The following is a 22,726-nucleotide window of genomic DNA, read 5'->3' as shown; positions in this document are numbered from 1 at the left end:
CCCTGGTACCAAAGAAAACACAACATATTGTTTGACATATTTCTTCCTATTTTAGCTTAAACAGAAAAAATGAATTGTTTTCTTAAGTATCTTTATACTTATCCTTATTAATTCAGATTTAGGACCACTAGCCATTGAATTATTTTTGGTTTATAATGTCTTCTGTTTTCACCATTTCTGCATGTGGCGCCCAGAGCAAATATTGTACATATTATGTCAATTCATTCATTTGGCCTATGTGTAGCATTAATGTCCACCCAGAAATTTAGAATACAAAAGTTAAATGAGATCATGTTTTTCCTTTCCTCTAACCTATCAGAAATAAGTCAGGAAGACATAATGAAGTAAAAGTAAGTAAAATAGAGAACAGGATAAATACAGATATAAGAAGTACAGTGTATCTACAAGTGACAGACGTCACTTAGGAAACAAAGGTGCTGTGCATTTATTGCACATACAAAACTTGCATGTGATCCCCTAAGTTCAACAAGGCAGATATAGTTAATCATCTTCAAGAGGGGACAGAAAAGAAATCATGAATTACAATGGGACTCATCCAGGCCACTTGCTGAATTTGTGGTAGAGATATAACAGAGATTACCCGAAGCCCAACGTTTATTCCTTCTTCTGGTCACTCACATTGACACAAAGAAACTCAAACCCTGGCTGGAGGGCAATCACTGGAATGGGATACAGCAGGAGATGTTCCATGAAAATGTGTGTTCTCTCTTTATAGCAATAATATAAACTCAAATAATTTAGTAATGCTTTGAAAAGTAAGTTACTTAATACTAATACTGCAATGATGCTCTTCTGTAAATATCAAGGTACCTGGAAATCTGTCACTGAGGAATACAAATTTATTTGTTTGTGAAGTACTAATTAAGTCTGTAGTTGGGAAACACACAGAGATAGTAAGCCACTGAAACCATATGGTATAATTTCTTACTTTAAAATAAAAAACCCTAAAATTCATCAATGTTTTTAGTACCAAGAACATATGTAGAAGGGGAGTTGAAAGAATACTTTTTGAAAAAGTAAAGCAAATCATACTTAGTATTTTAGAGAAATATTTGAGTGTGCCTAACATTTCCATTCACTCATCCTCTCACACACACTAACTCTATAACTCTGCGCTAGTGTGTGTACTACACATATGAAGCTCAATCTACTCAGTTTTAGGAAAGCTCTGAAAGTTGATACGAAGACTTGGGTTCTAGTGAAGGCTTTGTGAACTAGTGATCAGTGACACTAGACTATCAATTAAAACTTTCGATATTAACATTGCGACAGACACTGTTGGTTTTATGAAGCTACTGTCTTTCTTTACTTTCTGCTAACAAAAGACTGATTAGGTTCATGCATGGAGCTGAGCATTTACTACATAGAATGTAAACTATTAGTTCAGCTACAGAGGTATAATTGTTCTTTAAAGAAAGTAATTATAGTCACAGTTTTTATTATCACACTTTGGTATACAAAACCACACGTGATTTATACCTCCAAGGAAAAAAATAGGAGGATGCTGGCTATGGCAGTCTGGATAGTTTGAATGTGTCTCTTATAGTTTTATGTTTTGAGATTTATTTCCCTTTTTTGAGGTTTTTAAGTACCACTTGTGGTACCCAAATCTCTGGATTAGTGTTCTTCAGGGGAACAGAATCAATAGAGGAATAAAAGGAAAAAAATACATATATAAAAAATTATGCAAATCCTTGCAAAACAAGACTTCCAGAACTGCTTCAGAAAATCTCAAGAATGACAGGATAAGTGAGTTCAAAATGAGGAGAAGTATCTTGACTGAGACTAATGGCCATGTCTTTTACTGTCATCCATTGTTTATAATTTAAAAGCTCATAGTATATTTTGATCTCATCACATTATATAACGTATAAACGTCTATTTTTTCACCTTTCTCTTATGTTAACATTCTAACAGAACTGGAATAAATTTTGATCATTTTATTCAGGGCTAAATCCCTAGTAGGATAAAGGAATGAATGATTCTGATGACATTACTGAAATACTACCCATTCTTCTAGATTATTTTATAATGTGAGATGAATAGCCTTTATTATTTAAATGGCCTTTGTGCAGATGTTATTTACACACAAAAATATTATAATTAATGCAGAAATAAGACAAAATATTCTAAAACTTTTGCAACTTTACACAAATTGAGTTTTTTACCACACTATTATTGGGGTTGCATAGCTTTTCATTCTTATTGTTTTTACTTGCATTTTTTTGTATTAATTACTTGCTTATTTTCTTTTTGCAATAAAGTTGCTTTTTGTGGTTAGGATTTTCTGGCGCAACACAGAAGCAGAAAGAAAGAAAAAGGATGCTTTTGTTGAAGACGTGTAGAGGAGTGCAGAACTCCTGACCGTAGGCTTTCCCCTAACACAGAGGGGGTAAAGGTCAGGTGACCTCTGTCTGGAAGCAGTGGTTGGGCGGGCATTGATGACTTAAGAGGAACTGATTGGCATTCTCTTCGCGCATGCGCGAAAGGAAAAATGAAGCTAAAGGGACTGAAGGGGAAGGAGGAGGAAGTGGTCATAGGGTAAGTGTCAATTTTTGCTTTGGTCTTCTGCCATGTTAGACTGCAGCCATATCATCCAGTAATTTTTAGGAGAGCAGGGTGCGTCCTTCCCAGGTGAAGTCTCTTTTTTCTACTTCGGAGCCTGTGAAGGATAAGGGCTTGCTTCCTTCTGAAATGCCCTCAAGGCATCTTTCCTACTGTCCCGAAGCAAAGTGCTTGGCTTTGTTTATTTAAATTGTATTTTATTAGTACACATGTATAGTACATGTTACAGCTTGTGTATCACTGTCACCCAGAGCCTCATGAGGTCATAGGTGAGGCTTTTCAGAGGTGGCACGCTCCGGTGTGATGCTGGGATCAAGGATTCAGTGCTAACATCAATGGTGAGAGTGATATCCCCCTCCCCCGAGATCGGGACTGACTGGATAAAATTAAGAGACAGAAAGAGCTTTGTCTCTTGTTGCTTTTTGGTTTGCTTGTTTTTGCTGTCTTTCTGGCTGCCATGAACTGTTTCTCCTCTGCAGTGCCACTCTGCCGTGCCACCCTGCCCTGGAGCCAGCTGACTCTGAACTGAAACCTTTGAGAACTGTGAGCCAAATAAACATTTCCTCCCTTAATTTTGGCTTGGGGTATTTTGTCTCAGCAATAAGAAAAGTAACAGACGCAGTACATAAGTTTACATTTCTTATGAGAAGTTTGTACAGTATGCAGCAAACCTCTTAATACCTTTTTTCATCCTTTTCCCTTCCCGGCCTTGCCTGACCACCTATTGATTTTTTGTTTCACATATGTATATGCTACATAATGATTAAATTACTTGTGTGAAGTTAGTGCATGTACATAAGACAACCCAGTTCTTTTTTCCCCCTCCCTCCTTCCTGACCCCTTTCCTCTCATTCTTAAAACAGCTTTTCACCTTATTCCCCATACACACCATAAAATACATTTTACTATCTATTCCCACTTACGCCTCTATTTTTTTTTAAATTTTATTTAAAAGGAAAAGAGAAAAAACAAAATAAAACAAAGCGATGTAAGGGAACAAGTAATACATAACTACAAAAAAAAAAAAACTGTAAGAAATCACCAGTTAATAGATTACACATTATCATCTTAGAGATAGTTGCTCAAGTCACAGTATCAAAGCATACAAAGTGGACATACAAACAGTGAGACTGCAAACAGTTGTGTTCAATGATCCAAACAAAAACATTATTATGGTCATCTATTTAACACTCGTAAACACACTTGCAGTTGTATCCTTTAGAGCACTTTTTTTCCCTCTCTTTTTTACAACAAAATTTACACATTTTGGGTTTTATTACTCCTTAGTTCTTATTATTTTGTTTTTGGAAGAGAATAAAGTCAAATATGGCAAAACAAAGCTGTCAATCCAAACCAAGGATGGACATAGCACATGGTGTAAAAACAGAGTACAAGGTTATCAACAATGGTTACCATAATGTCTCTTGCTTCCTTAAAAAGAATTGTCTATCTCATTAGGTATTATAAAGTTGAACAAAACAGTAGAGAACAAGACCAATAAAACCTAAACCTTGTAAACATTAGAGGACTTCCAAAGAAGATAATAGTCTTATGGGCATCATAGTGAATCTTATTGCCTTCAAAATAGTGGCCTATACCCTCAAACTTGATACTATCATACAGAACGGAACAGAATCTAATCAGTCAAAAAAAGATAGTGGGAGTATTACAGGACTTCAAATCAAGTTAATAGGAAATCAGAAAAGTTACAATAATATATCCTGCTAATTTTTTAATTTTTCCCCTTAATTAAAAAATCATAAAAAATAACTAAATAATTTTTTAATGAATAAGGGAGAGATTGAGATAAAAGAGGACATAACAACATAACAATACAGGTCAAAGCATGATAGTTTCAGCAATCTAGTGCTTCACCACCGACTAAATAGTAGTTACCATAGTGTCTTTTTCCTTGAAATATTTGAATATAACTATAGCTTCAAACATATCAAGTCAGTGTAAAACCATTCAAGTGGATGAAAGCATTGTAGGGAATTTAGAACCAGCTAACAGAAAACGAACAATGGTTAGTATATTATCGCTTTGCCTATAACAATTTTTGTTTATACTATCACATATAATAAAATCCAGCAAGATACATCATGATAAAACCAATGGAGATAGAAGAGCCATAGTTTGGTGGGGCTTCAAAACAAGATGATAGTAAATCAGCACTAGCAATTATGATGACTTATTTTCTTCAAAATAGCTCTTCATTTCATCACAGGCAATAATATCAAGCAGCCCAGAATAAAGCCATTCCAATTAACAAGTGAAAACTTTATAAGGCTTCAAGGCCACATAATGGGGAATCATGATTACCACATACTTTTACATATTTGAATCATTACTTATATTAGGGAAACTATTCGGTATTCATACATGCGAGATTGATTTCACTTATGAGTATGTGAAAGCTGTGCCAATTTATTGATAAATATCTCAATGTGATCCTTTTTATAGCTGAGTAATACTCAATTGTATAGAAATACCACAACTTTTTTATCCAATCCTCAGTTGATGGACTCTTGGGTTGTTTCCAAGATCTGGCGATTACAAATTGTGCTGCTATAAACATAGGTGCACATATCTCACTGTGGTATGATGCTTTCAGTTCTTCTGGGAATAGGCCTAGAAGTGGAATAGCTGGAACTAATAGGACTTCCAATATCAGCTTTTTGAGAAATCTCCAGAATGACCTCCACAAAAGTTGTACCAGTCTACACTCCTACCAACAGTATAGGAGAGTTCCTTTTTCCCCACAGCCTCTCCAGCATTTGTTGTTGTTGGTTTTCTTGATCCTGGCCATTCTTTCAGGAATGAGATGGAATCTCAGTGTGGTTTCAATTTGCATTTCTCTAATGACCAATGATGGTGAACATTTTTTCATGTATTTATTTGCCATTTGTATTTCTTCATCTGAGAAGTGCGTATTCATCTCAGATGCCCATTTTTGGATTGGATCTTTGAATTTTGGGGGTCTGAGTTTTTTTTAATTCTTTATATGTTTTAGACAACAGTCCCTTGTCTGAGGGGGAGTTCACTAAAATCTTTTCCCAGTTTGTGGGTTTTCTTTTCACTATGCTGGAGATTTCTTTTGGCATGCAGAAACTTTTTAATAAGAGGTGGTCCCAGTTATTGATTCTGGGAAGTATTTCCCATGCGGTTTGAGACCTATTCATGAATTCTCTTCAAGGTTTCTACCCAATTTGTCTTCCAAAAGATTTAGTGCTTCTGTTTTAATATTAAGATCTTTGATCCATTTAGATTTTAATTTAGTACATGGTGATAGGCATGGGTCTAGCTTTAGTTTTCGGCAAGTGAAGAGCCAGTTTTTCCAACACTATTAAAGAGACTCTCGTTCTTCCAGTGAACCTACTTGGCTCCTTTATCAAAGATAAGGTGGTTGAGTGTGTTTGTAGTTGTGGTTGTATCTTCTAATCTATTCCATTGATCTCAGCTCTGTTTTGACTCCAGTACCATGTTGATTTTACTACTGTTGCTTTGTAGTATAACTTCAAGTCAGGGATTGTGATGCCTCCTGCCTTGCCTTTGCTGCTTATAATTGCCTTTGCTATTCTAGGTCTCTTCTGATTCCAGATGAATTTTAGGAGTGATTTCTCTAGATTTATAAGGTATGTTGATGGTATTTTTACTGGGATTGCATTGAATCTGTATAAGAGTTTTGGGAGAATGGCCATTTTCACAATGTTTGTTCTTCCTATCCATGAGCAAGGGATGTCTTTCCATTTTCTGAGATCATCTTCAATTTCTTTTTTCAGTGTATTATAATTTTCCCTGTGTAGGTCTTTCACTTCTTTCATAAGAGTAATTCCTAAATGTTTCATTTTTTTTTTTTTGCTTTCTAGTGTGAAGAGTATGGCTTCTCTTATTTCTCTCTCTTTAATTTTGTTGTTAGTGTATAGTAATTCTATTGATTTCTGAGCATTGATTTTGTATCCAGCTACATTACTGAATTTATTTATTATATCTAAGAGTCTTTCAATGAAGTTTAGGGGGTCTTCTATGTAGAATATCATGTCATCTGAAAACAATGATAATTTAACTTCTTCTTTTCCTATCTTTACCCCTTTTATTTCTCTCTCTTGTCTAATTGCTCTGGCTAGTACTTCCAGTACTATATTAAATAGGAGTGGTGATAAAGGACATCCTTGTATTGTGCCTGATTTTAAAGTAAAGGCTTTCAATTTTTGGTCATTTAGTATGATGCTGGCTGTTGCTTTGTCATAAATGGCCTTTATCATATTGAGTTAAAGACCATCTATTCCAATTTTCTGTAAAGTTCTTATCATGAATGAATGTTGGACCTTATCAAAGGCTTTTTCTGCATCTATATAAATGATCATGTGATTCTTACTTTTGGCTTCATTGATATGGTGGATTACATTTATTGATTTACATATGTTGAACCATCCCTGAATTCCTGGGATGAATCCCACTTGGTCATGGTTTATAATCTTCTTGATGATTTGCTGCATCCTATTTGCCAATATTTTATTGAGGATTTTTGCATCTGTGTTCAACAGGGAGATCGGTCTATAGTTCTCTTTTTTAGTTGGGTCTTTCTCAGGTTTTGGAACTAGAGTAATATTTGCTTCCAGGAATGACTTAGGAAGGATTGCTTGCCTTTCAATTTCATTGAAAAGTTTGAGGAGTGTCGGCATTAGGTCTTCTTTGTGTTTTTGTAGAATTCTGCAGTGAATCCATCTGGGCCTGGGCTCTTCTTTGTAGGTAAGGACTTAATTACAATTTCAATTTAATTAATAGAGATTGGCTTATTCAGCAGTTTTACATCCTCTTGATCTAGCTTTGGTACTTTACATGTTTCTAGGGATCTGTCTATTTCTTCTGTGTTATCAAACCTTTGAGAGTAGAGGTTTTCAGAATAGGTGTTGATGATCTTCTGTATTTCTGAGAGTCTGTAGTGATTTCACCTTTTTAATTTCTTATTGCATAAATTTGAGCTTTTTCTTCCCTTTTTAAAATAAGGTTGGCTAGGGGCTTATCGATTTTATTTATTCTTTCAAAGAACCATCTCTTTGATTCATTAATTCTTTGGATTGTTTTCTTAGTCTCTATTGCGTTGATTTCTGCTCTGATTTTTATAATTTGCTCCCTTCTTTTGGCTTTGGGCTTGACTTGCTCTTCTTTTTCTAACTGTTTGAGGTATAGCATCAGGTTATTTATTTGTATTCATTCTGTTTTCCTGATGTGGGAACTCAGTGCAATAAATTTTCCTCTGAGGACGGCTTTCATTGCATCCCACAGATTCCAGTAAGTTGTATCTGTATTTTCATTTTCTTGTAGGTATTATTTAATTTCTTCTTTAATTTCCTCTGTGACCCACTGAATACTCAATAGTGTGTTATTCAGTTTCCATGTGTTTGTGGGATTTTTGCAGTATCTTTTATCATTAATTTCTAATTTCAGAGTGCTATGATCCGATAACATGCAAGGGATGATTTCAACTCTTTTGCATTTGTTTAAATATGTTCTGTGAGCTAATATATGGTCTATTTTAGAGAATGATCCATGTACTGCTGAAAAGAATGTGTATTCTGATGTTGTTGGGTGGAACATTCTGTATATGTCTATCAAGTCCATTTGTTTACAGGTATGATTCAGTTCTGTTATTTCTTTGCTCATTTTCTGTCTCGTTAATCTGTCCCTTGGTGTCAATGGCATGTTAAAGTCTCCTGTTACAATTGTGTTACTGATAATTTGAGTTTTCATTTCTGTTAATAGTTGTTTTATATACCTGGGTGCTCTGGAGTTTGTTGCATATATATTTAAGATCTCTTCCTCTTGGTGTTTTCCCCGAATGAGTATGTTGTGACCTTCTTTGTCCTTTATGATCATTGTTGGTTTAAAGTTCACGTTGTCTGCAAACAGAATGGCTACTGCTGCTTTTTTTTGGATTCCTGTTGTGTGAAGTATTGTTTTCCATCCTTTGACTTTCAGTCTATGAGTATCCTGCTGGGTTAGATGGGTTTCCTGTAAACAGCATATGGTTGGATTTTGTTTCTGGATCCATTCTGCTAGTCTGTTTCTTTTGATTAGTGCATTGTGACCATTTACATTAATGGTTATAACTGTTATATGTTGGTTTATTGTTGACATGTTATCTCTCTGCTGTTGCACCTTTATCTTTCTGTTCTGTTTAATTATCTGCTTTGCTTATTAGTTTTTTCCTTTGTGTATCTAAACTGTCTCTTAATATTTTTTGCAGGGTTGGCTTGGTGTTGATGAAGTTCTTCAGCTGTTCTTTGTCATGGAAGTATCGTATTTCACCATTGATTTTGAATGATAGTTTTTCAGGGTACATCAGTCTATGTTGGAAATCATTTTGCTTTAGGATCTGGAATACTTCACTCCATGCTCTTTTTGACTTTATTGTTTGTGCTGAGAAGTCTGCTGTGATTCTGATGGGTGTTCCTTTATAAGTAATCAGTCTTTTCTCTCTGACTGCTTTTAATAATCTATTCTTGTGTTGGATTTCTGGGATGGTGATTATTATATGTCTGGGTGTAGTTTTATTTTGGTTATGACTTTTTGGAGTTCTATAGGCTTCACTGATGTCGGCTTCTGATCTCATGCTTGGGAAATTTTCAGCTATTGTTCTCTAAATATCCTCTTGACATCCTTTATGTCGTCCTCTTCTTTTTCATTAATCCCTATCAATCTTATGTTGTTTTTCTTTGCATTATCTTGCAGTTGTTGAATTGTTATTTCCTGATTCCTTGTTATTTCTAAAAGATCTTTCCTTTCCTATTCACTAGCTACAATCCTGTCTTCAAGTTCTGAAATTCTATCTTCACTTTGATTGAGGTGGTTTTTGAAGCTTTCAGTGGAGTTTTTGATTTCCTGTATATCTCTGTGAATCTGCTGTATGTATTCTGTTTGTTTCTTATATTGCTCATCTAGAAATTCTTTTTGTTTAGTTCTTCCAATTTTTTAACTTGTTTTCTTTAGATATATTCAGAATCTCTTTCATTTCTTTTATCATTTATTCTTTTACCTGGGAGATTATTTCGAGTTTGAATTCCTTTGAAGCTTCCTGGAGTTGCTTGTTTATTTCAGTAGCTATTATGTCTGATATTTGAGGTGTATGGCATATATTTTCTTCTACATACACCGTTCCTAGGGTTTCTTGAGATGGGCTGGAGGTTTGAGGTTGTAATTTGGTTTTTTGTTTTGTCATTTTCCTATATTTCTGTGTTTCAAGTGTTATTTGAAAGCTTCCTTAGGGTCTGTTGGAAATCCACTTCTATGTTCGCAACTCCTGGGACTCTGGCACCCAGTTCCCCCAGGCCACTGGGCCTATGGAACCAGTGGCACTCTTCTGCCTGGTTAGAAATCCACAGTTCCAGATACCTGGGCTCAGGAGACAGTGTACGCCCCATCTGCTTGTTTGGAACTCCACAGTTCTCAGAGCCCAGCTCAAACTGGGAGGGGATGTAAGCGCCTCAGACACACTTAGCCACTTCACTGCATCCAGAAGCCTGGAGGGTCCCGAAGAGTCTGGGCTTGGAGCAGAATGCACTGGGCACTTACCGCAGACCGTGGGTCCTCTGGAACTGGTGATGCTCACCTGCGTGCTGAGAAATCCACAGTCCTCTAGACACACAGGGAGGCAGATGCAGGTGCCCCAGATCCACCCAGCTCTTATTTTGCACCCAGACAGTGCAAGAGTCCAAGCAGGCTAGGCTCTGGGGATAGTGTGCACCTGCTTGCTTGAAACTCCACAGTTCTCCCTTACTCCTCTATTTTTCACTAATAAAAATATGAGGTAAGATTTCAGTCTTCATTAGAGCTACATATCTACATATCACAGTAAAATTTTAATAGCTTTTTTCCAAAATAATTTGAAAGCTTACACTCTGAATGGTTTTTATGATTATTGTCCTTTATTCCCTGCTTTCAGTCCTATTCTCTTTTGTTTTTATTAGTACATGTTTGTAGAATGCGGAGTTTAAAATCCTCTTTAAGATAGGGTACTTGAACATAATACAACCTATTTTTTTCAAACATCTTTCTCTAATTCCCCTTTCTTTATTCACATTCTTGATGATGTTATTAATCTTAGCTCACGTTTCTGGCCTGTAATATTTATATTTGTTATAATATAACACCCAGCTTATTGGGTGTCTGTATCTGGCACATCTTTAGTCTACTTATTTCACCTTCCCCAAAGTCCTTGTCCTTCATCCCTCCAACGCCTTCTCATCTGCCAGATTACCATCCCCCCTCTGTCTATTCATTCTTTATTAATTTCTTTGCCTTTTCTAGGCTTCGAGTCTGGTTTAGTTCTCTCAACATTTTATTTGCCAGGTATATCCATTTTATTACAAATCTCTCCAATCTGTCCTCCCTTATAGTTCAGTAAATTATTCCATTAGTAAAGATTCCATTTTCCTTGTGCAGTCATCTGTTGATGGGTATACAGAATGCTTCCAGGATTTAGCTACTATGGATTGTGCTGTTGTAAACGGTATGCATGTGTAGTTGTAGTATGATGTTTTTAAGCTCTTTGGGGATTACCTAGAAAGGAGATAGCAGAGTCAAATGGATTTCTAATTTTAGTTATTTGAACAGTTTCCATTTTGATTTCCATAAGTGTTGTAGAAGCACACATTCTTACTAACAATGTAGATGGTTTTCTTTTTTTTCCTCACAGTCTCACCAATATTTATTATTATTTGATTTTTTTGTTTATTGGAGTATGATAGAATCTTAGCATTGTTTCAATTTGCATTTCACTAATGGCCAGAGATATTGAACATTTTTTCTTATATTTGTTGGCCATTTGTATTTCTTACTAAGTGAATTGTTTGTTTACTGCACTTGCCCACTTCTTGACTGTGTCATTGTCTTTAGGTGGCCTAATTATAGATACCGATCCATATAGATGACATAGATATAAAGATAATTAATCAATCCCCTGTCAGAAGAATAGCTGGCAAAAATTATTTTCCTATTTCTTTTGGTTGTCTCTTCACTCTGCTAATTGCTGCTTTTGATGTACAGATGCTTTTTAATTATGATGTAATCACATTTGTTGATTTTTGCTGTAATTTCTTGTGTAACTAGGGTTCTGCTTAGAAAATCCTTTCCCATATCTATGCTTTTAAATGTTTTACTCATTTTATTTTCCAGTAGGGTCAATGTCTCTCCTTTAATATTTAGATCTTAGAGACATTTTTACTTTAATTTAGTATACACAGAGAGATACAGGTTTAGCTTCAGTCTTCTGCCAACACTCTTGTAGTTTTCCAGGAACTATTTACTGAATCCAACATATGCTGTTTGCTGCTTTAAAGATCAAATAGCTAAAGTATCTGATGATGTTTCCATATTCTCAATTTTGTTCAACTATTCTATGCATTTGCTTTTGTTCCAATATCATTCTATTTTCATCACAGTTGCTTTGTAGTTAGGCTTGAACTCAGGTATTCTGATGCCTCCTGATTTGATCCTGTTGTACAAAATTGTTTTTACTACTCTGAATGTATCATTCTGGTTCCATGTTAATTTTAGGATTGTTTCTCTAGATCTGTAAAGTATGCTGCGTGTATTTTGATTGGAATTTCACTGAGTCTGTATAATGGTTTTGGGATTGTGACATTTTGAAAAGCTTTGTTCTGCCTATCCAGAAGCAGGGGACACCTGCCAACTTTCTGTTGCCCTCTTTAATTTCATTTTTTCAGATTACTTCAGTTTTCTTTGTGGAGGTCTTCCACTTCTTTGGTTGGGTTAATTCTTAACCTTTATTTTTTGTGAAGCTACTGTTGTTAGAGTTTTCTTGTGTGATAGAGAAGCAAAAGGAAAGAAAATGCCTTTATTAAGGACATGGAGAGGCATGCACAACCCATGGGCTTGGGGCTTTCTCCTCTGCTGGATACAGAGGGGGCTGAAGGTTATGTGATCTCTGGCCCAAAGCCGTGCTTGGAGTGGAATCCATAACTCAAGAGGAACAATTGGAATTCTCTTGTTGCATGTGAGAAAGGAAAGAGGAAGGTGTCATCAGGGCTGCAGGGGAAGAGGGAAGAAGTGGTCACCAGGGTAAGTGTCATTTTTGCTTTGACCTTCTGCCACGTTGGACTGCTGCCATAATATTCAGTAATTTATAGTAGGGCAGAAACCTTTCAATTGTGAATGGCATTGTTTTCATAATTTTTTTCTCTTTGAGTTTGTTATTGATATACACACATGCAAATACTTTTGTGTTGATTTTGTGTCCTACTACTTTGTTGGAGTGGGTTATTGATTCTAAGAGTTTTTTGGTGGTGTTCTTTGGATCATATAGATTTTCTATAGAAAATCATGCCATCTGCAAATGATGGTGGTTTGAGTTCTTCCTTTTGTGTATGTGTTCTTTTATTTTTCCTCTTGCTTGACTGTTCTGAGAAATGTTTCGCGTGTTATTTTAATAGAAGTGGGGATTGTGGGTGTCTTTGTTTTACTCCTAACTATAAGAGGGATTGTTTCTAGTTTTAGCCATTTAATATGGTTTTGGCTGTTGCTTTGTCATAAATAGCTTTTATCTAATTCAGGTATGGTTCTTCTATACTTGTTTCCTTCAGGGTTTTTAGCATGAAGGAGAACAAGCATTGATAGGATCATGTGTGTTTTGTGTTTTGTTTTTTACCTTTTGTGTATGTGATGTTTTATATTTATTGATTTAGATATACTAAGCCATCTTGCACCTCTGGTGAAACATACTTGGTCATGATATCCGATCTTTTGATGATGTGTTGCAATGCTGAATTCATACATCTCCAATACTTCTCAAACTCTGTAAGGAAACTGAAAGGGATGCTCTTAGAGTCATTTCTGGAAACCAACATAACCCCGACTCCAATGCCAGATAAAGACTCAGCTAAGAAAGAAAAGCATAGACCAAACTGCTTCCCTTTTGAGAAAAATCTCACTCTCCATTTCCTGTTATCTATCTTTTAGTTTGTGGTTTACTTTTATTTTGGGTTTCTCATATAAGAGACACCTTGTGATATTTAAGTTTATGTGTTTGATTTATTTCATTAACATTATAATGCTAGTATTTTCAGCAACCATGTTCTACTTTGCTTCAGCATTACAGAAGTTTCCTTTCTAGTGACATCAAAAACCTTTCAAATGGGCTTTTTACTTCTAATTTTCACTATAAATCTCATTCAAAGCAGCAAGCAGTACCCAAGCAACTGCCTGAACATTGGGTACCTCATAATATCCTCCACAAGATTAATCTGCTGTCCTTAATCTCAGTCCCCACAAAGTCTTGAGACACAGGCAAAATTAAAATGATTTTTCTGCCAGCATGTAGCACATATTGAGTCCAGTTGTCAATGTAGAGCTTGCTCCCAGTTGAAACATCCTGAGTTAGGACTTTATTGTCTGCATTTCTGTGAACGTTGTAAATTTGTACCACAATTTTCCATCAAGCTCCTCTTACAAAATTCTAAGGCTTCTCTAGCTGGCATTTGCAATCATTATTAAGCTCTCATGAGAAACAAGTTCCAAAGGCTTCTGAACCACATGGTTATCTGTTCATGGCACTGAGCTCATTCCTAGTACCAAACTCTGTCTTATTCTTCATACCCAATACCCACATCTTAAAGAAAGAGAGGCTTATTTTGGATCGCAATATCAGAGGTTTCAACCCATACATTGCTGTCAGACTCCATGGTAGAAGAGCCTGAGAAAAGCTACTATATCTTGGTGACTAGTTAGAAAAGAAAGAGGATGGCAGGGAGAGAGAGGGAGAGAGAGAGAGAGAGAGAGAGAGAGAGAGAGAGAGAGAGAGAGAGAGAGAGAGACCCTTTTACATCTTCTGATCATCTCCCCATCTTGAAGCCACAAACTCATCTGGAACTGACCCACTGATAAGCAGAACACCCCCATGATCTAGTCACACACCAAAAACCCCTCATCTGAACACAGAGGCCTAGACGGACCATAATACTGTAGTTTTTGACCACCCCTTGTATGTACATACATAACATTTTGTATGCATTCAGGTTTTTACTTATCTATTTTAATTGAAATTATTTACTTAGATTTTTCTTATTATCTCTAGAATAAAAATTTTAAAATCTGAATGTAACTGTAGTATTATTTGCATCTTTGGCTGCTGTTAAACTTTGCATCTCTGTACAAGTAAGTTAGTGGTGATTAGTGACAAGTGACCAATCACAGATTGATAGCATGAAAAGATTTCACAGAGAAATTGAATTTGGATAGTCAAGACTATGTGGCAAAGAAATTACATAAGAGCCAAAGAACATGTGCATCATGGAGAACTTGGTGACGTAAGTCAAAGAGCTGGCAGCTGTTTTTCAAGATTTATGTATCAGGAAGTCATGAGAACTCAAGCAAAGGAAGTACATTGGTACAGAGAAAAGGACAAAATGAAACTGTGGCAGTTTAACTAATGTCAACCTGTGACACCCAGCTGAACTGAATCAGCATGGTTCTGGACGTGGAAGGTCCACCTGAGTATTGTTGCCAGCAGTATAAAAGGAAAATGAGAAGAAGCTGGGGGTGCTGTTAATTTTCCTGGAGAAGCTGTTAATTTTCCTGGAGATGCTGGTTTTCCTGATAGAAGATTAATTGTTCTCATTGTTGGAGGGGTACAGATTCTCATTTTTTCTGAGGATGGCTGTGGTTGTTTTAAGGGGAGCTCTGGTCCTTACCTTGAGCATCACTTCCTGGCTCTAGTGCAGATCATTCAGCCTACTGGCACAGATCTTTCATCCCACTGGCAGGAACTGTCTGGCTTCTAACATTGACCTTTGCACCTTGCCAGCACAGATCTTTGATGCAGACTTGCATGAGTCATTGTCATGGACCCTACAAGTTTAGCTGGACTCATAGAGAATATTGCTATGGAATACAGGCCCTCAGCTGGATTCTTTGGGTCTCTAGTATGTGGACAGATCTCCCATACTCTTTTGCATTTGACTCTGGGTGAATACTATAAAAGAATCCTATAAATTATATGTTCTGTGTTAAATCTTTTCCTTTATATATCCTGAACAACAAAATTGATGCCAATAGAGTGGACTCATTGCTGTGGCCATGTGCCTTAAGAGTCCTAGGAATTAATTTGGAAAGGTTTTGAGAGACTGGTTAAAGAAGCAGTTCCTGTTTCTGTAACTGTATTAGAGACTCTGGTCAAAGCCTGGAAAATCAGAGCACTGATGGAAATGCTGCTGGTCAAGATGAAGCTCAGAAGGCTTCCATTGAGAAGGACTGCACTGGCTGCTGGGGCCCAGGTAGTGTGGATTGTGCTCTGGCAGGAAGTTGATCTGCATTTTGCTTGAGTTTAGAGATATTTCTTGGGTGGCAGAAAAACTACAATGCAGTCTACTGTTGGAATGGTGGCATGGTTACTGTGGAGAGGGTTTTACTTTTTTTTTTTTTTTTCCATATATATGTTGGAAATTAAGAGCAAAGAACCAGCACGGTGATTTGAAGCATTTGACCAAAGGAAAATCTCCAGGGGAGCAGTGGATTGCAAGGATGAAAGGAAGGAGAACATGGCTGTTGAGAACAGGACTATGAAAAGATGAATTGAAGTCTTTCACCTGAAGGTAAGTCTGTATTTAGAATGTAGGTAATTCCTGTTTCTCAGTGTTGCTGTGCCCTGTTGTTAAAAGTTAATAGGAAGCAAGGTTGTGATTGTAACAGGTCCTTTAGTATGATTTTAATGCAGTTTTTAGATATGTTTGTAATCAGGTTAATTAGTCAAAGTATTGAGCTTTTAATGTTGAGTTTTGATCACCGTCTGAATATTTTGCTTTTGATGAGGAAATCAGTGCAATAAAAATTGATATATGTGATCATCATATTAATTTAAATCTGAGGAGACCAAGACATATTAACATTTCATAAATCTGCCACTGGAGACTATGATTTAAAGAAATGTTTCTGGCTATTGAGTTGATCAGGGAAAGACTGTGGCATATTAACTAATGGTCAACCTGTAACGCCCAGCATGGACCTGGGTATATAAGGCCCACCTCAGGATTGTTGCCAACAGCATCACAAGAAGAAGTGGAGGGAAAGGTGGGGTGCTGCTGATTCTCCTGGAGAAGCTTGTTGGGCTGGTTTTCCTGAATAAACTGTTATTCTCATTTTTGGAGGGCTTGGGTCCACGCTGTTGCTGAGGATGGCTGTGGTTATTTTGGGCCCCATATTTTTAAAGATATACTTTCAGTTTCACAATGTGGAATCTTTTCGTCCATAAAATTATTTTAATTTGAAAATTGAAAGCAAGGTTGAAGGTACAACTTGTTAGCTACTATGACCAACATTCAGTGACCCACAGCATAAGCCTGATTTACTATGCAGATATGAAGAATAATATATTCTGTGTCCTCAAGCAGAATTTTTTTTTTTCATTTGATGGACTATCCAGGCACACAAATGAATATTTGGTGTCCCAAATGCCCAAAGGAAAGTATTTTTATGGTTTTACAATAGCAAAGTTTCAGAATTGTGATTTATAGAGTTTGCTTAGTTGAGTTCAGAAAACAGCTTGTCTTCAAACAAGTGAATTTTGTAATGAGAAAATTATCAAAAGCTTTTAGCTACTTAAGCTATTTTAGTGACAGATGCATTCATCCATTATGGACTATAAAACCTATTGATTACTTGACTTGATTACTGAAACTTTACAGCAGGAGAATCCTGTCTGACTGATATATCCCCCCTTCAGCCAGAATATATTAGTGAAGAATGATTTTATGATACTGCAGCATTTCATATAAGCACTGTTCTCTCAACAAACTCCAGTAGATAATTCACACAGGCAAACGGTGATATATTTAGACTACAGTAGATATCCCTGGCAGCTATTTACCATTCTCACATAAGTGCCAAAACTCTCAAGCCCAAAAATCTGAACTCAGTGGGAGAGCCATGGATAATTTTGTTTCTAGCATTTCTTTTCAGAGTCTAAATGACTGTCAGCCAAAGTAGATTTTGTTGGGTAAGAACTAATGCACATGGCAACACAGAGTAATTGAGAAAACAGTGAATATGAGAAATCACGGTTAAGAGTAGGTTGCTATGTGTGGTTTGGAGGCTATTTTTGGTAAAATCCTTCATCTCTGTATACTATAGTTTTGAGGAGTTACTGTTACACTTGTTTTATAGACAGGAAATCTTTGGAACAGTTCAATTACTTTTCTAAGGGCATTCAGCTGAGACATTGTGGGATTATGATTTCAAAATTGATGTTTCTCTTCTGTGCACACTCTTAGAGCTGGAGTAATCATAATTTGGGGTCTTGATTTTTGAAATCTATAAGAACAGAAGCACAGTAAACATTATATGTAGGAATCAGAATCTACACAGTATCTAATATGCAATTAACGTAGCAATATACTGTAGATCTCTATAATTTGTCAGTTGCCTTTTAGTTCATTTCAAAAATCAGATCAGTAGTGATGACTCAGTCAGCAAAGATTTCAGTCTTCCTTGCAGTTTTGTAATACCCAAACTGAACAGTTTCCTTTCAGATTTCCTTCTATCTCTTCAAACCGTGAGAGATAATGAATTATTTTAAGAAGGCAATTTTGGAGCTTTTTTTTTTTTTTTTTTTTGGAAAAAACATAACAAGATACAATTTGCACTCAAAGTGACATATTTTAAAGATATGTGATTTGTTCTGTCTGAAGCAAGCCAAGGCCAAGACTAACTCATGATCTGCTTAAAATTATGACGACCATCTGCCTTCCAGCATGCTACAGTGGAGTCAATCTCTGGAAAATGCTCCCCATTACTGAAATGAGAATAATACTGCAGAGTGGTGTTCAGAGTTTATTTATTTGATTACTGATGCTTAACCCGCTCTTGATGCTTCAGGGCCATTTCTAAAAGAAGGTTCTTTAATGTTTTGAAAAACTTTTGGCTAATTTCTACATTTCGTCTTGTTCATGTACTCTTTTTATAAAATCCTCTTTAAGGTACTTGTATGAAAATAAAATTTTTGCTCTTAAAAGTTCATCTGTTCCTACTACTCAGCTCTCACATGATGCAATAGATTTTGTTTTTATCATTTGTTGTCATGGGAATGAATAAGCAGGTTCGTTATATTTGATCATTGGTTTTCTGGTTCTGTGATTTGGGAATGTAGAGACCAGATTTCACCAAATCAATTTCACGTCCTTTTTAAAAAAGTAAAGAGAGGGGCTGGAGATTTAGCTCAGCGGCATAAGCGCCTGCCTTGCAAGCAGGCAGTCGTGAGTTCGATCCCCAGTACCGATAAAAAGGAAAAAGACAAAAAAAAAAAAAAAACAAAAAACAAAAACTACGTGCTCCAATCCAGATACCCCAGTGGCGTTCCTTGCATTGCATTTCTCTCTTCTCTGGAGCTGTGTTGAAGTAAATAAGCCCTTGCCATGCCATTCCATGGACAGCCTTGGGGAGAGCCACGTCCCAAAAAACAAGAACACAGAAGTAGACATCTGTCATGTTCAATGGATGGTCAAGGTAACGCACAACTAAACTTTGGCCATTGGACTTTACTGTAAACTAAATGAAAGTGAAAATCACTAATATGTTCCATCGTATCTCTAATACCTAGCACACCATGTGAACACAGTTATTTTATCCAGGGAATGAGAATGACTGTCCCACATTCCTCTTTTCTGTCCCTCTAGATATATCAGTCCAAGAGGTTTGTGACCTCTTATGTTTGGCTAAGGAGTAAAAACGTCTCAAAAGAAGTGGCCATTGGACTGCTTGTTGGGGTAGTGTTTAGGGTAGTATTTGTGTTGCCTGAAGGGATGCATATGATGGAGGTGTGGTAAATGGATGGGAGAAGGGATTGACAAAATACAATAGATTATTTCATAGCCATATGAATGCAGTGGGAGGAGAGACCCTGTAACTTTCAGAAGAGATGTAAAAGAAGTTCCTTTTCTTTTGAACTCACAGGGTGATCATAAAGGGCCTATGCTTTAGATGATATGAAAAATGATAAGTGAAGTTTGAAGCTGACATTTGATCACAAACCTCTTCTGAATCAGAGGAGGTCTCATTTCTGCTTACATCAAGGGCATACCAAGAATGAGAACTAGAAACAAGCTTTGTAACACATCACTTCTTGAAGTCTATAGTTCAGGTGGGGCATAAACTGACCTGGCCCGCTGCATTTCTATACACTTTGACAAGGACTTGAGGAAAAATAATTGTGTCTATTCATATTATTTTCTGTGTTATATTTTGGCTGCCTCCTCTTGTTTCCTCTTCCTCCTCCTCTTCTCCTTTTTCTCCTCTCCCTCTCCTCATCCTTTCCTCCTAAGTTGCCCAAGTGGCCTCCAATTGTAGTCCTTGGTATTAACAGTGTGTCCCATCATGCCTGACTCTGTTCTCTTAGAAGTGACACAGGCATTAACTCTGAGAATCTTAGGCAGAAACTAAGTGACCCAGAAAGTCAGAGATTTTCACAGAGTGAATCAGAAGAGGAGTGGTGGCAGTTTTAGAACAATTGTTGTCTGGCTGCCATCACACTCTCACACACACAGCAAACTTCTGACCCTGAGTATTCTATACTCCAGATGTTCTTCCTAGCATTTGTGTCCATAGGAATTCACCAAACCTTGTGAGAAAACTGGTTTCAAGTATCTTTCATAGACTGAATGAGCAGAAAAGTCAAGTGGTATCTTCTTCACAGACTGACCCCTCATTGGGCTCTTTGTTATAATTCCTAGAGGTTACCACAATACTATAAAACTACTAGAACTTAAGCTACAAACTTTAAGCTCATTAGCATTTTACTTGTGGTCTCTGTTTCTCTTTATATACATATTCACATGCATGCATGCAGCAACAAAAGCATAAGATTGAATGATTTTAAAACATTTCTATATAATTGTGGTCTGGAGCTGCTTATCTGTTTGTCTATCTGTCTGTCTATGTTTCCAAATGAGAGAAGGAGGAAAAGGAATCTGTTCAAGGACTCAAGGATCACTCTGTATTACAAGAGAGACGTAACAACAGTATCTACAATTATAAGCCAATTAGGTAAGTAATTGACAATGCAAGTGTACAAGGGTTTTGTTCCACTTGTTCCAATTGTGTTTAATGTAAGTGGCATTCTGTAGTTTTCAGCAAGTGAGGTTTCTAATCAAGCCACAAATGATCTTATAATTAACTGCCTTTGTCTGATCTTCAGGAATGAAATGCAGTTTCGTTTAGGGAAATGAAGTAGGTGTTAGACTCTCCTTGCTTTTATTAGAAAGGCTCTTTTTACTCTTTCCAAATGGCTTTGTTAATAGAATCAGAAAATTAGTGCTCATACATTGCCAGCCTCATGAGAAAATCAATGAGTAAATCATGCCAGTATCTTCACGATGCAGGCATGTTACAAAATACTGAATTGTGACTTGGCCATATTTTCCAGAATTGTACACAATACCTTCAGCTGTCATCATAATTAGCCTTTAAGAGCCTTTCCTAGACAATGATTCTTAAGCTTACATCCATGCTATAATCACAAGTGGTTTCTTTCAACAAAAAACACTAACATTTCTACTCTGGATAAATTTGATAAAAATCTTGAAAGGTAGAGCATCCTAGGTAGGAGATCTCAATGTCCATCAGTGTTATGGTTTGTGTTTGGATGACCCCCTCAAGCCTCATGCAGTCATGAAAATGGCTGAGTCTAGCGTTTGTGATTGGTTCATTGTCCAATGCTGGAATTGATGGTATGAATGCTGCATCCACCCATGCATGGGTAATTGGCGTACAATATAAGGGAGGAAAGAAGGTGTGCTTCTCCCTTTTTACTCTGTTCACTTGTGTTGCTTGTTACCACCAGGAGAAGTTGCCCCTTACCCATGCCACCCTGTCTTGAACAGGCTAAGTATGGAGTGAAATCTCCCAAAACTGTAAACTAAATAGACCTTTCCTTCCCTAATTTGGGGCATCACATGTTTCGTCTCAGGAATAAGAAACAGTGAGCAAGAAAATCAGAGTTGAGAATTAATGACACAGACTGAAGTTAGTGCTTTTTAATATAAAGGGCAAGATAAGAAGGACTGTCACAACTACTTAACTCTGATGTGAAGGAAAGCATAGTCAGTATGCAGACAAATGGGTATGACTGTGTCCTAAAAACACTTTATTCATACTCTGAGGCACTAAACTAGGCTTGGCCTGATATTATGGATTGCTTTTCTATGACCTCAAAAAGTTACATCACCCCTGATTGGTCAAGGGTGCCTATATCCCGGGGATGGTTCTCTGGCAGACAAAAAGCACTTTGGAGGAAAATCACCTTGGAGACCGCAGTCAAGTGCTTAGTGAGTCTGCAAACCATTATGGATTTGAACTGACATTCTATTAATTCTGATTTTAACCTCAGAATCAGATAATGCAATTAGTTTATTAATAAGTACTACTGGGTTGATAGCAAAGTAGACTATGGATAGTATTGGGCTTACAGGTAGAAACATCTAGATTTTGGAATTTGCATTGACAACCCCTAGTTACTGTATAAGATATAGGGCTGTCATTTAACCTGAGGTGCAGGTTCTCTACTACTCTTATTTGAGTAATAATATTCAAGTCAAAGGAGCCTGGTCCTGCTAGATTCCTCATGAAAATGCAATAGTTTTTCTAGCTAATAATACCTCATTTATTGAGAATTTACTGAGAATTTATCATATATTAAGCACTGTCTGAATCATTTTATATTCATCAGTATTTTCTGGCTGCTATGAAAAATAAGAATCAAAATAGCACATACTTTTCTTCGATTAATTTTCACTCCAATATAGAAAATTATATTCATAAATATCTTGAGAGAGAATATAGTAAATTCTAAGGGATTTGAAACTCTGTATCTGGTATTGCAAATGGAGAGTTTATATAAAGGTGGTTAACTAAAATACTCAAAAAAATAAATGGTAACAGGAGCTTACAACAGAAAACCATATAATTTCATTGTGCAAATATAGAAGAGGTTGAAGAAAGAATATGAAAAAAGGTGCAAGAGTAAGAAAGTAGGACATAACCTTTGGTTATATGTCAACCTCAATGAAGTAAGTACAAAACACTTATCAGATTAAGAATCAGCATTCTGGGTATGTCTGAGTGTGTTTGAAATACA

General features: G+C 36.5%; 1 non-coding gene across 1 annotated transcript; it reads right to left on the bottom strand.

Moving 5' to 3' along the window:
- Positions 1–21,790: 21,790 nt before the first annotated feature.
- On the bottom strand, positions 21,791–21,927 carry LOC111758434 (small nucleolar RNA SNORA77). Its single transcript, XR_002792609.1, has one exon. It is a non-coding gene; the product is annotated as a small nucleolar RNA SNORA77 (small nucleolar RNA).
- Positions 21,928–22,726: the final 799 nt, after the last annotated feature.

The sequence above is a fragment of the Cavia porcellus genome, unplaced genomic scaffold (genome assembly GCF_034190915.1).
Source record: "Cavia porcellus strain 051 isolate PalLab524CR breed Dunkin Hartley unplaced genomic scaffold, mCavPor4.1 scaffold_2, whole genome shotgun sequence".
In the NCBI taxonomy this organism is placed as follows: domain Eukaryota; kingdom Metazoa; phylum Chordata; class Mammalia; order Rodentia; family Caviidae; genus Cavia; species Cavia porcellus.
Note: the sequence above shows the minus strand (reverse complement) of the source record. Positions and strands in the feature narration are given on the sequence as shown.